The 14581-nt window shown below is 39.9% G+C and overlaps 1 long non-coding RNA gene across 2 annotated transcripts; it reads left to right on the forward strand.

Annotated features, from left to right (window-relative positions):
- Positions 1-1015: 1015 nt before the first annotated feature.
- Positions 1016-9381, forward strand: LOC308198150. 2 transcript variants are annotated; one of them, XR_013953657.1, is made up of 4 exons: positions 1016-1942; positions 2255-2322; positions 3595-3643; positions 7863-9381. It is a non-coding gene; the product is annotated as an uncharacterized lncRNA (long non-coding RNA). The 2 variants fall into 2 exon arrangements; XR_013953658.1 differs by lacking the exons at positions 1016-1942; positions 2255-2322 and adding an exon at positions 2757-3038.
- The last annotated feature ends 5200 nt before the right edge of the window (positions 9382-14581 follow it).

Genomic DNA, 14581 nt, shown 5'->3' on the forward strand with positions numbered 1-14581 from the left:
AGTGCCAACTTCTATTCCAGTTTAAAATGAAAGTTGAAGTTGCTCTCCACTTTGAGGTAAGCTAATGGTTACAGTATTGAGTGTCTTTGGTAACAGCTGTTAACTTTGTCAAGCAAGAATATGGTATCCCTAATTTTGCATGAAGCCCATTCCTCAGGTTTTGGCTCAATAGTTAAAAACAATGGACTCAACAAATACCATGGTAGAAGATAAACAGTGCAACTATATTCTTCTGATAGCTATTTACTGCACTGTATGTGCAGACATCACTGGTTTTGCACAAGAGATTTGAACAGAACTGTACTTCTATTATATTGTCATGTCAAGAAGCAGGGTTGGATTGTGCAAGTGCTTCAGAACTAATATCGTTAGAAATATCAATAGGAAAAATCAATAGCAGTTACTGATGTCAGAAAGAGACTAAATAGAGAAGATACAAAAAATATGTTATGAATTTGATTTTCTAGTTAGGGACTCTGATACAGTGCTTGCTTTGAGCAGCAATTTTTTTTTTTTTTTTTTTGGTCTTATGTACCCTGTCCAGATGTAGCACACTTATGAATACTGTTTGTATATATAGTATATGTGATATTATACTTATGGATACAGATGCAACACAGCTGCAATAAATACTTGATGTACACATCTCAAATATTTTCCACTTTATAGTACAGTAGCCCGAAGGCCCTGGCAGACACTCTGTACCTGCTTGTTAATTCTTCTTCACACTTCTGAAGAATCAGCTTTACTTATGCAAGTACTAAAGATTATTCTTTTTCCTGAAATAACACTTTAAATAGCCTCATAACCTTCCCTTTACCCCCAGTTCATTCATTCCAGCTCTCAGTAAATCCCTCCCTACCACATATGGAAATAAAATAGTGTAACCACCTGGCAGAAGTGATTGGAGTTACAGTTGTCTTTTGCATGCTTTAGCAGATGCATGGATAGGAGTGCTTCCTGAAGACCAAGGTTTCTCAAAATGCTATACACGATGACAAGCCTAGAGAGACAGACAAATGCCCTTGGTGGTAGACGGTGCTCAGGCTGAGGACTTGCTGGCTGTTATGGTGTTGGCTGCAGAATTCCCCCTGTGCCAAAACCAAGAGGCTCTCCAGGATCAAGAGCTGCCGTTTTCATTTTTCATTCATTCAGAGCATCTGAAGAGCGTCCTAGCAATGCTCCAACCCACGATATTTAACCCCCCTCCCAACACTCCCAAACTAACTGTGAATTATACAGCAGGAGAGGTGAGTGTATTACTTCAGGGAAGGGAATGTTGCCTGCTCCTCTTATTTGGACACAAGAACATAAAAATACCAGTGGACATCATTATATAATGCCTACATCTGCCTCAGTAAGTCCCTAAAGCAAAAGGCTGTTTATTCTTGTTCTGTTCCAGGATCAATTCCAGCGCATAAGATTGTCCTTGTTGCACAAAAATGTAAGCATCCATTTTAAAGTACTTCAATGGCTTTCAAGGAATGAAAACAAATGAGCTATGTATTAGCTATATATTATTTATTTATTTATTTATTTTTATTAAGGTGTCAGGAGCAGAAGAGCTTCTTTTACTCCAGAAGGAAATAGCCTTAGATAATCATTAAAAAAGTGCCAGTCTCACAGTGGGGGCTGCGTTTACTGCCTGCTCTGATTTACTGTGAGACAGATAAGTCAGGGCAAGCAGCAGGGATTTTTAAAGCTGACTTCTCTTTTTGGCTGAACACCTATAAACTGTCACTACCCTGTCCTCCCACCCCAAGCCTGTGAGAGGAAGGAAGTGTGGGCTAAGCCATTTACACAGAGCACTTCAAAGTCTCTGTTAGGACCCCACATCAGCTCCCAGCCTCATGCTTACTGGTAGCTGCAGCACAGCGACCCTCCAAGCACAGCTCCGGCATGGTGTATGTGTGTGAGGATGGCAGTGGTTCCTTTTACTGAGGCAAGTATCTTTCCATTTCATCGCAGATTTTAATAAAGAACTTGGGAAACTGACATCCAGAGTGGATGTATGTGAATGAAAATTGATCAACAAATCTACATATGGATCAACAGATGCTAGCAGCTGACTCCTATTGCAGTCTTGCACTCACCTGGCAGTTTCTCTCTGAGTAGGACTATCTTTACCTACAGCTGAAGACCCCACCTTTGCGACTCATTGTTGTCAATTTAAAAAAAGAAGTATAATGAATATAAAGTTTCAGCCACTTACAGCACAGACTTACAATACTTTGTTATTGTTCTTTTATCCCAGGACTGCAATTTCACTCTAACACAGGCAAGAAGCATTACACTACAACCAAGAAAAGTAAGAAATGACCAGTAAGTATTTCCAGCGCTCCCTTTCCACTTTTACCCCCAGCTTTATTCCTCTCAAACACAGTTTTAAAAACCAGTTATTAGTTTTAAGCTAAAATGTTTTGGATATGGTTGAGGATAATGGTTACCCTGCACAGGCTATTCCTTCAGAAACCACACTGGTTAGATGCCGTTAGGAGAAGCACACCACTTTCCTGCCCCTTTCTTCAAGAAGATCTTCTCCTCAAACCTATTTTAGGAGCACTCTGCCACTTACTGATTCAAAACATGTTTTACAGACCTCTTAGTCAAGTTTTTGGAAGTGTGATAGCATTTGCAAGGGCAGCTGAGAAGTCTTCTTTGCCCCCCATCATTAAGATAAAAGTGTCAGACTGCAGCGAGATACAGGGTCGGATGTTTCCCATCATTCCCACAAGTAGTGGACAGCCCATGTGAGACACCATCTTGCTTTCTAACACGAGTCTCAGTCTTTAAAGCCTTTTTGCAAAGAATTAATTCAAGCTGACAGAACTGTAATAGCAGACTGTTTAAAACTTATTTCAGGTTATTTGCCCTGCCAGGTGGTAGGCAGTTATTTATATGCAGATGTAGAAGATCATTGCTCTGCAGGTTTAATGAAATCCTGTTTATTTTACTCAATACTAAATCAAACGAATCAGCCATTTCTTTTTTTTTTTTCCTTTTCAACTTGAGATGAAGATGACCTAAATCTGAAGGGAGTAAGTACTGCAAAATGTAGTCCAACTAGGATAAATCACAAAAACAGTTAAGAAATTGCTTGTTTTAAAGATGTAGTTTAAATAAATACTAATCTTATTTTTAAAAAACTTTCTTATTTAGACAGGTGTTTTGCTAGAAGTCTCATGTTTGTACATAACTAAGATATAGTATCCTCAAAATTTAATATAAAAATAGTTAAACACTTTGGAAGAATAAATTAGGAATTACTGTGCAGTATAATAAAAGTAGTCTTCATTTGCATGTGCTAATTAATTTCTACTTTATCCCATCAGCATTTGGGAGTAGTGGCCTTATTAGCTGGAATGAATTTGCTTATAGTCTGAAACTAAACACTGAACAAATTCAGTGAAGGTCACCCTTTTTCCTTTCAATTATCAAGGTTAATTATAAAATTAATTAGGTCAATTTGTAACTTTGATTAGGAGAATATACCTTCTTTTGGCTTTGACATAGAATCTGGATATACAATGAAAGATTTTGACTTCTGTACTCAGTTCGGTAGTTTTGCAATGTCCTTCTTATACACATTTCCAGGTTTTAACTGCCCAAATGACACCAGATAATTGAACTCATATTGGAGCCTGTAAGTATGTTTTATCTTGTCATTATTCTTTTCTTGGTGTAATTCAGTAACAAAATTTTTCTCTATAAAATAGATTAACAACTTCAGTGGACACATTAAAAGTTAAATTGTTTGTGTCCTTTTCATACACTGTCAGGTATAACCTAGAGCATCTGCATCAGTAATTGGCAGAACATTACCTTTGTTTTGGGTTATCTTCAACAGTTTCACTTTTTCCCATAGTTGTCCTAAATATTCTTTCTAAGCTTTTATAAATGAAATGAGGAATAGGTGGGGACATGTATTTTGCTTATATTTTCTGCCTCAGCATAGCACATACTTAAAATTGCTAAGGCTTGATCCCAAACAGCGTTAGGACCCCATCATCATTGACACGTGCACCCTAAGCACAGACGTTCTCCTCAAGAACATGAGGTTTAAATAAACGCAGGTTAATTGGCAAACAGAAAAAGGGCTGGAGAATAATTTATTATCCCATTTACTGGTGGGTAACAGAAATTGTAACCAATTTGCCCTCTGGGACAAATTTGCACCTGGATCAAGAACTTAATCTTAGTCTGAAATTCACTGCTTTAACGAGAAGAAAATCTTATTTCAGTTGTAATATGACCCTTCCCTGATTAAAAGGAACACAGAAAGCATTAGCAGTTGACTTCTATAACCTTCTGCCTTTTGGCAATTAACAGAGGGACTAATTCTGCAAGATAGAGAAGGCTTTCTGAGTGGCAGCAAACATTTCTTTTTCCTTTCATGGCCAATGAGTTAGAGGCCTTGGCAATACTGAAAAAACTCTGAAGTATTGTGCCTGTTTAAAAGCGAGAAAAGAAAATGTCAGGATGAGTACCAAAGATTGGTAGTGGTTTGCATCTACATCATAAATGGTAATTAAGCGGTTGGATTCCACTGGGTCTCTGGGAAATGTGAAGGCCTCCTGAAGTGACAGCTTTGAAAGGAAATTTCTGCTTGGGCTCCATTTATTCTGATGATTCCACTCAATTTCTCTGCTGACACTGTATTTTCATTTCGTGACTGTTTCAGACATTCCTTGACTTCTCCATATTTTCAAAACACTTTACATTTTCTCTAACAGCAATGTATCAACTGGGCAGGAGCTAATCCTAATTACCTCCCTCTTCTGCACAGATTCAGTCTTCAGGGCCTGCCTGATGCTCTACTGCAGCCACCACCACCTCCCGGAAAGGGGTGCATGACACTTTTTGATGCTGTACGTACACACCACTTCTTAGCTGGACCTTTTATGAGCCTGATTTAGCCCCCAAAGCAGGAAACTAGATCAGAAAAAAGAAATGGACTCTTCTCCTAGCACAATTGGGAATACCTTTCCCTCCTGCAACCTGACTTATTTTCTACAAACGCCCTGCCAAGCTGTACCTTAGAGAATAGCTTCTTATTTAATCTATCTTATTCCATAAAGGAGCACAATGTGTTTGTTTTTTTTTTTTCATTTTAGTCTGACTGACAGCCAGCTAGTATGCTCATCAACCTCAATGAACTCACTGCATCTATATGAAGATCCATTTGACAGCAACCGTGAACCCTTTCAGTGCAACAAAAGTCACCTAAATATTTAAAATTCTCCCTAAAGCAGGACAGGCAGTCTAGAAGGCACCAACATCTCTTCTGGACTATTTGCTTAATTGAAGATAGATCTAACTAGGTATAGCTGTTTCCCTTACCTTGAGGTTATCAGGGATAGAGACCTTCAGTTAGCCTTAATTCTCCACCAGCAGTTTTCTCTTTTAAAATACAAGGTTTACATAAAAAATCCCACAATAACAAAAAATAAAGGTTTAAATGGAGCTCTTACTCTTTTCTTTACTCATCAGCTTTTGCCATATGCAAAGCCATTTTTTTAAGGGATTATCGAAGTCTTCCCCACTGAAATTATTGTAACCTAGCTAGTCTTTAGCTATTGAACAGTCTGCTTTTCTTCCATCTGCTAGCATGCTCCTCCTCCTTATTTGCTGTTTTCATATCATCAGTCTATGTTTGCACTCCTCCTGTGCCTTCCTGTGGTTTTTCAACTGTCTTGTCTTCAGCACATGATAATCCAGTGGCATCCTCCTTGACTATTAGAAACTATACACACTATTTCATTTTAATACTAGAAACAGGAATGAAATCAAATTCAAATACTTGTTACTTTAACTAAGAAGAAGACCAAATAAATATCTCCATACGTATGCCCTGTCCTTTCACTGTCTATAACTATGGGTGGCAATGAAAAACAGAGCAAGTTGTTTTCTTTTCTTTGGTGAGCAATAGTCAGAAATGTCATGACCCAGAAAATAAAGCGAACTGACAGGTTTGCTTGAAGTTTCATCAGGGAGTTGCAGATCTATCTGTCTTAGTGTCTAGGTGGCTACAGCTTGTATTATCTGTGCCTTAAAAGCTCAAGCAATCTGCAGGTGTCACCTGAAGAATTCCAGCTGAGGAGGCTACGTGCCACTTTGGTCCTAATTGTTCTGCTGAACTATTTGCTTTTGCTTGTGGAGATTAGGGTGTGCCAGCACGCCATGTAATTGTAGGACTCTGTCTGCACAGTACAAGTTGCAGAAAAGAAGCTTACATTTTCTTTTTAATAAGTGAAATTTATTTAAGCATGTATACTCCCAGCTTGTCAGCTCCCTGCTGCTGTAGCTTAGCTTTTGTGCCTTACCTTGTCCTTAGACGAGTCTTGAAGGTCACTTGTCTACACAGCAAGCAAATGTTTAAAGTGTTCCTTAGCAGAATGGGAACCCTTCTGCTAAACTGTTGTGTAGCCCTTAAAAACATAGCTAGTGGTGATCGCATAACAATATCAATCATTGCTTCATCCTCACAGTCAGTATTTAGAAAGAGCTTTGAGGCTGGGAAATATTGCTGTGTTCAAAATGCTTCTGAATGGAATAAGCAAAGTGCTTGCAAAAGCACTCTCAATAAAAACACAAAAATGAGCATTTAATGTTATTTATGGAATTCCATTGGTTATGTTGCATTTTACCCATCCAGAGATGCAGGCAGTCATGACTGCAGTGATATGGTTATGGATTAAATGTGTGCATACTGACAAGAGAAGGGGAGCCTCCAGCATCAGCTTGCAGTGACTGAAACCGGGAACAGATTGGGATTTGACTGGGAGCGAAGATAAAACAGGTGGCTTTGTTTAGCCAGGACTGGGCACCAGAATATGCCTCATTCTGCAAATGTGACTGAAGTAATGTTATTTTGTGTGACCAATAGTACGTTGGACAAGTCTGTGAACGAACACATTGAGTAGAAAACTCCCAATCTAAGCATGCTTTTTACTCCCCTGTAACTAAAGCCTTTGTTCTATAGTTTATTAACTAACTGTGCTTACAGAAAGGTACTTTTAAAGGGAAGGCCACCAAAAATTACAATACTGAAGCTAGAGTGCAATTTTTTATGCAATTCAAGGTAATTTTGCAAACAGACACAGCCTTCTCACTGAAAATGTAATCACCACATACATGGGGTTGATAGCTTGAGCCAAGTTAACATCTCTGTTAATGCTTTCATCTTAGGATGCTGCAGCTTAGAATGCAAGAACAGCAGAACTCAGCACAGTAACTTTGTCAATTATTACAATATTTACTGCGTTTCATATGAACAAGATGGATTTATATTGGCTGCAAGGGGCCTGAAGGAATTGCCTATTGAATTTTTTTTCCCCCTGATGCAAATTCTGGATTCAAGGTAGCAGACGAAAGGAGCTCTACTACCCTATTCTCCTGTGTTCACTTTTTAGGCAGCCTGAAGCTCGAGTTTGCTTCAGGGTACCAAGGAGCTGGTAGCAGACACTGCACTAGAACATCAGCCTCCCATAAATTCAGCCAGACATTTTCTCTTTTGCAGGACATTGTTGGGGAAATGATTGTTCATAAGCTCATGAGCAGTAATGCAGATTTCCCCTGCTCAGTGAATAGTCTTTGTTCTTCTGAATAATTATTTTAAAGTCAAAAGTGAACAGGAAACTTCACAGCGTTTTCTCTAAATTATCATGTCTTAAAACCTGTAAGAATTTTTCTCCATATGAGATACTTTGCAAAAATACAGACATTTGCATGACATTCAATGTCCTTTTTACTATCTCTTGACTGGCTGCCTTTAGCTGCTTTTCTTTACGACTGCTAGAAGCTTCAGTCCTTTTATCACTTCACTCCTAACCTAAGGACTTTTTTTTTTTTTTTTTTTTCAGCTCAGAGTAACTGTGTGAAAACAGTTTTCCATCTACTTTTATCAAAAGAGTGAGCCCTGCATCTCCCCAAGGCTGGGGCAGTGGCACATCAGCAACACAAGTTCTCTTCCTGGCTCAGAAGCTGCACCTACCACTCATGCTCTCATCCTCCAACTCACAGTAAAAGGCAGACTGTAGAAAATACCTCTAATACACAATTGCAGCTTTTTTTTTTTTTTAAAGCAAACCAGCAAAACCTGTGTTTGAGGGAGCATCGGCAAGCAAACACAGAGCGGCTGGCAGTCAGCTTCCCTTGGAGCAATACGTAGCGATTGTTTGTTTATTGGTATCACGCTAGTTTTGAGGAATCTTAACCAAGATGATGGCCTCATTTTGCTGTAAAAACACATACAAGAAAGCAAGCTATATTGCAAATAAAGTAACCTGACATGTGAAAAGAAGCCCTGACAACCTGAGTTGACGGGTGGAGAGCAGAATGTGAAGTGACAAACCCAAGGTCACCCTGAGCCTGTGGAAAATGGGCTATAAGCACTGTCTAGACATGCTGGTCAGACCAGTCTGTGCTTCTGCTGACAAGTTTGGGGGATAAAAATTAATGTACTTAATCTGAAGAGTATGAGCTTTCATCTGTTAAGGAGGAGAACCACACGCCTTCAGTAGGAAAGAAAAACATACCTCAAGATGTTTAATGGACACACCAGGAGAGAGGAATTATAAAATATTTCTGACTATCTTGCTGATACATTGAGAAGAATTTGTATTCTGCAGCAGAATACAGGACAGTTTGTGCTACTTTCTTGTAGTAAAACACCATAAAGAAACAAATGGTAATTATGTGCACTTCCTTTATATGCAGCTGAGAGATACCTTTAAATACTGTGACAGCTTGCTAATGTACCACTGTATTTGAATAAATACCTGAAATAAATAGGTTTATGAAACCTCTCATAAACTGCCAGGTGGATAAGGGGCTATTATCAAAGTACCATAACTTACTCACTTTTCTCTTTGTACAAGCTGTTCCCGACCAGACTGATAAGTGACTAAATGCAGATACAGAAGCAGACACAGCATTTCTAGGAAAGGACACATACTTCCATGATAGGAATTCACCTAGGCTGCACCAGAATATGAAGACCAAATATCCCAGGGTAAATATCTGAGAGTTGCAAGTTAGTTTTAAGTAATTAACCTTGGGATCCTAGAATTGCAGTCTTTCTCATCTCTTATCTTGGAGGTCAGTTGGAGGCCAGTCTTAAATACTGTCTGCTGCTAACTCAAACATCAACATCTGAACATCTTCCCTTTCAGTTGTACATGACTGGATGTTTTAAAAGATATTGCTATAAATTACAGGGTGATTTCATGATTAGGAAACAAAAACACAAACGCAAACGTATGAAACCTTCAAGAGTGAACCCAGTCTGATTTTTTTTTTTCCACCAGGATATTGTAGCAATCTTAAAACTTGTTAACTCAAAGTCTCATTATTTTCCAAAGAGAGTGACTGTTTTCTCATTGCGTGGCAGCTTCCCAGGCAGATTGTCTCTGAGAGCAGACTGCATGGGGCCAGGCAGCTCAGCCTCCGCAGGTGACACAGTTTGGTGGCTCCATCAGTGCCAGGATGGCCAGAGCAGTGAGAGCCATGAAGCAGTGCAGCTTCCCCACCTCACATGCCACCTCCAAAGTCTCTTCCCATGGGACCTGTCCCAGTTCTCTAAAGCTGGAACAACAGTCAAAATATCAGGCAGCTTTTCCTTCAGAATTATCTTATTTTCCATGCCTTGTCTGCTGCTTGGACTCTTTTATTTCTGTTACTTTTTGTATTTAAAACACTATCCTGGCATGAGATGTTTGTGTGATATCTAAACAATAGTGGGGCTATGGATGCTCTCAAAAGAACAGTGACCTTTAAGCATACATGTGACATCTGTAGGAAACAGCTGGAAAACATATCAGGTGTTTCTTCAAGTGAAAGTGCAATGTAGTGTTCCTGCAAAGGCTTTTTTAGACCTCTTCACATCATGCAGCACACAGCAGTGCTATTCATTAAAAAACAACAACAAAAAATCCTCTATTGAGCTGTATATTCTAACGCAGAGAATTTAGAGTTGCACAGCTTCCCGTAGGTGAAAGAAATAGTGCCAAAAAAAAAAATGAAAAAAAAAAGAAGAAAAAGACCAATGAACTTTTTACTACTGCTTTAGGCTTCCAAGCACTCATTTGCCACAAAGCTTCCTTTTAACAACCGTTTCTCTCTCTGCTAAATACGTGCTACTGAAGTGACTCCTCCTGACTAATCGTTCCTCAAGCATTTGCACACATTAGCTAATTGGTTTGCAGGGGTTAAAGTGAGTGGTTAGTAAACCTCTGATAATACTGGGAAGCATTCAGAGATTCAGATGATTAGCCAATGTTTTTCTAAATGCATCTCAGCCCTCTCTGGCTAAAACCTCAAACATTGCACTCGTAATAAAGATCACCACTTTATCTTGTTTCAGGTTGGCCATAAAAGCAGCAGGTCTCTTGCTCATGTTATTGCCTCTTGGTTTACTTTGAGATACTTTCTATATAGACAAATCATTCTTATATACAGCTCAGATTTTATGGGCAAACAATCTACCTAACAGCAGCTCTGGGAGGGATTCTGTCCCAGACTTCCGGGTGTCACACTCTGGATTGGCTCGTGCAGCCGTGTTAGGCAGCCGTGACAGGGTCCCCATGGCCATCACACCGTCACTGACACCTCATCCCCTCGCTCCACAAGCAGCACATGGTGCACAATGTGGGTTTCTTTTCTCACAGGCTGCATGATGGGTACAGCTCACGACATGCACGACCCCTGCACAGATGAAAACAAACCAGTTTGGGGCAAGGGGGAGAGATTTGTGGGTGTGGACCTAAGAACAACCCAACCCTCGGGTCTGGCTCACCACATCCCACTGTGGAGCAAGGGCAGGAGAGGCTGGAGTCGCTCTGTCTGCTTGGCCACGTAAACACGCCATAAAACAGGGAGCCTGGGTCATTCCCTCAGCGTGTCGGGCTCCTAGCCCTTGCCCCTGCAGCTAAAGCGAGGCTGAAAGACAGTGAAGGATTTGGCTGTCACCTTCAGAAATATATGAGAACTCTCCCCTTTTCCCCTGTCCCTGAACTCCAGAATTGTATTTCATTGCTATCTGAGCGATCAGAGAAAGTTTAACCTGCAAAATTATGCACTGTAAATGACAACCATTTTCCTCTCAAGGTGAAAGACGTAGAGACTGAGAGAAAGAGAGGCCCAGTTTCCATGGCAACCTGATGAAACTTACACGCCATAGGAAAATATCATTCTCCAAAAAAAGACAAAACTTCATGGACAAGTGGTACAGTACATCAGAAAAGGAAATTGCGATTTTAAAATGAAAAGCTCATTTGCATTTATGGTTTTGAGTTTCATTTTCTAGTTATAAGACCCAATTGTGCACAATTTAGTGGAGAAAATTATATTCAACATTTCAGGTGAATAATGTAGATTAAGATCAAATTTGCCTCGAAGAAGTTCATTGCGACAGACTCAGGTGCAGAGCAGGCAGGAGGGGATGGATCCTGCTTTAGGTGCACTGCCATGAAGCTGGGATAATGCTACTGCATCAGAGAAGCTGGCTGGCATTTTACATCCCCTATGAGACGTTACAAAACCAGAATCTGTCCTTAATTTTTGAGATTCCTACCACAGCCTGCAATTTCATCCAGTAAAGTTATACCTTCTAGATTCCATGTTACCTTTGATACCATCAATCACCATCCATTGTAAGCCACATTGCATAGGAGAGCATTTTATGATGAGCATTATCATCGTAATATAGCAAAGAGCATTGTTAATGAAGCGTGGAAAAAGAATAAATTCAGCTAATGGGTATATGTGTCAAATTTCAATTAGGGATATGTTGGAAAGTGAAAGAGAGAGACGAGCATACAAATTAAACCTTTGACCTTCAAACTAAAGGGAGAAAAACCTGAGAGAAAAGAGGGATGTTCAGAGATGATTTCCTTGCTGAATGCTGAAAAGTCTGAGCAGAAACTCTGAAGTGTTTTCTCTAATTGCCACTATATAGAGATTGACTCAAAAAAAAAAAAAAAGTTTGGTTCAGCTAGTTTATTGACAGCTATGTTGCTGTTTGTGCTATTTACTGCATGGGGGAGATATAAAGACTGTGAGGATTTTATGGTGATGTTAGACAAAATCTCACCTACGTGACGCCTGGGCAAAGAATATTAAAACTTATCCTTCCCCACCTGTGAAATGCCGGTGGGAAGAGCCTCCTTCTTGCTCTTCTGCGGGGTGCCCACCTGGGGCAGCACTAGGACAAACGCCTCTGCCTGTGCCCCGCTAGAGTCAAACGCCAGCCAGCATCTCGCCCTCATTGCCAGCCTTGCAAGGAAATAAAATCCATTTGTATTACTTCCCCCCTAATCAATTAATACTTCTAAGTGCCAGAAACAGTAGAACATTTGTCTGGGAGACCAACCCTCTGTAGATCTCACAGCATATTCCTGAGTAGTTGCCATGGATTTTTTTTTCCCACAAAAAATCAGCATCGTGAAGATTTCTCTTTACTCTCCCTGCTCACAAAAGCCCTTGGGCCCTTGATGGTGCAAGACTTTCTTCTCATTTCCAAATATCCTTCCTGCCATCCCGGGGCGGCCACCTGCTTTATGGGTGTATGAAACCAATTTCAGATTCAAACACTGTACGGTGCCCTAGTTTGAGTCAAATTCAACACAGGAAAGAAGGTTATACTGCTACCTGCATATAGCAAAATACTGAAAGTGATGAAGGCAACCCAAGAAATCCCCATGTCTCAGAGGAACACGTTTCTTCAGAGTCAAGGCAAGCAACCCCAGCTGCCCCAGGAAAGGTCCACATGGGCCAGGAAAGATCTTGGTGCCCTCTGGCCAGATCTTTCATTTAGATGCTGGGCTGGGTGACCACCACACCGCACACGTACCCCACTGCATACGCTTATAAGTGACAGAAAATTTAGCCATGGTGTACGTGCAAAGTGGCCTTTGCATCACTTCCCCCTTCCTTTTACACAGTTACAGCTGGTGGTGATTTACCACAACCAAGAGAAAACCTACCTCGCTGCCCTCGAAAGCAAACACTTCCCAAAGGCCTCAGAGAGCTCAGTTCTGCCCCCACACTGTATGGGGGAAAACTACAAGACTGAGGTTTCTTTTTGTTTCCATCTACAGATTTGAAGCGGATTTTTTAAACACCGCTATGCCTGTATCTCAAATACTGGATTTGTAGTAAGTATATGTAAATGACTGGTATCAAAAGGATATATTACATGAAAAAAAATGTTCCTCGTCTTCAAAAGCTTATGAAAAGACTAGAGAAATGTTGAATTTATCCTTCATTCAGAATTACTAACATTTTTCTTAGTAATTTTTTCCCTGACACATGCAGCTAAGTATTATTGGCATGATTACTCTTAGCATTTGATAATGGAAGTATGGAAAGCAAATTATCCTGTTAAGTCATAAGATATCACTTCTGTTTCATGACTGAATGATGTATGTCCCTATAAGTAGGTAATACAGGACTATTTTTAAATGACAAATTTTGCTATGACAAATCCTGCAGCCTGAAAACTTAAACTCTCATTCTTCCACTCTGGTAGTGAGTGTTTAAAAATGCTTTTTTACTTCTTCTGTATTTACTTTTATTGTACTGGTAGAAATACAATATTTTCAGTAGAGTAGCTTCTTTGATATAGTGACCATCTACGTGTTTATTTCCAACCATTTTGCTTGGTTTTAATAGGCTAAGTGGGTCACACTGTTATTGGATAAAAATTGTATTGTGAAGCTTATCTCCAGTGTTGACATTCTCATTCACAAGTTGGAGGAAAATGAATCTTCTGTGAATCTTCTCCAATATTTACTTTAAGCTTCTGTGTAAGAGAACATCCTTGCCAGAAAACTTTTTGAATAGCATACTTGGGGAATGCAAATTCAACAGGAAAGCTACAACAGCAAATTGAATTGCTTTTCTTCATTGGGTGAAAATTCATCAAGCTCTGTGTGAAATCAAGAAAGTCAGGAGGAATTGTCCATGTAGCTTCTTTCAGGACATAGTCACAGGGTCAAATCAGTTTTATAGTTCTCAAAGATTAAAAATAAAAGTCATTATATTTCTTGGAATGTCATTCAACTTAAATCAACAAGTCTCTCATGTTTAAAGTCACAGTACATTTCAGAGTTTTTATTTGCTCTTAGGGTTTTGACCCATTGGAGCGGTGTAGTCATAATTTTGAACCTTTAAGAAAAAATCCTGCAACTGTCTTTAGAAATGAAACCATGCATAAGCTGAGGTTCTCAGCTTATATTTCAAAATATGCTGTAAAATACTGGACACCGAAAACAGTGGGCCTGGCAGCAATGCTGTTATGTTGCCCACCCTGTAGACTTTGTAGGCCCCTCTTTCCTAATGCCAGGAAACATCCAGACCCCAGATCTGATTTTCCTGGACTGTTTTGGATCTCACCATCTTGCAAAGGAGCTCAGACATTTCTGTGGTCAGATACAGCAAGTCTGCACTGGGAAATGAGATCCTGCAGTTTCTCACCTGGCTTGTACCATCACAGAACATGGCATAAAGATGCAGGTACCCAAGCAAGTACCCAGGTGAGTGGTCCAGCAGAATACTAACTCAGAAGTTTTCAGGAGAGGCT

Source organism: Anser brachyrhynchus (assembly GCF_964034855.1).
Source record: "Anser brachyrhynchus genome assembly, chromosome: 7".
Taxonomy (NCBI): domain Eukaryota; kingdom Metazoa; phylum Chordata; class Aves; order Anseriformes; family Anatidae; genus Anser; species Anser brachyrhynchus.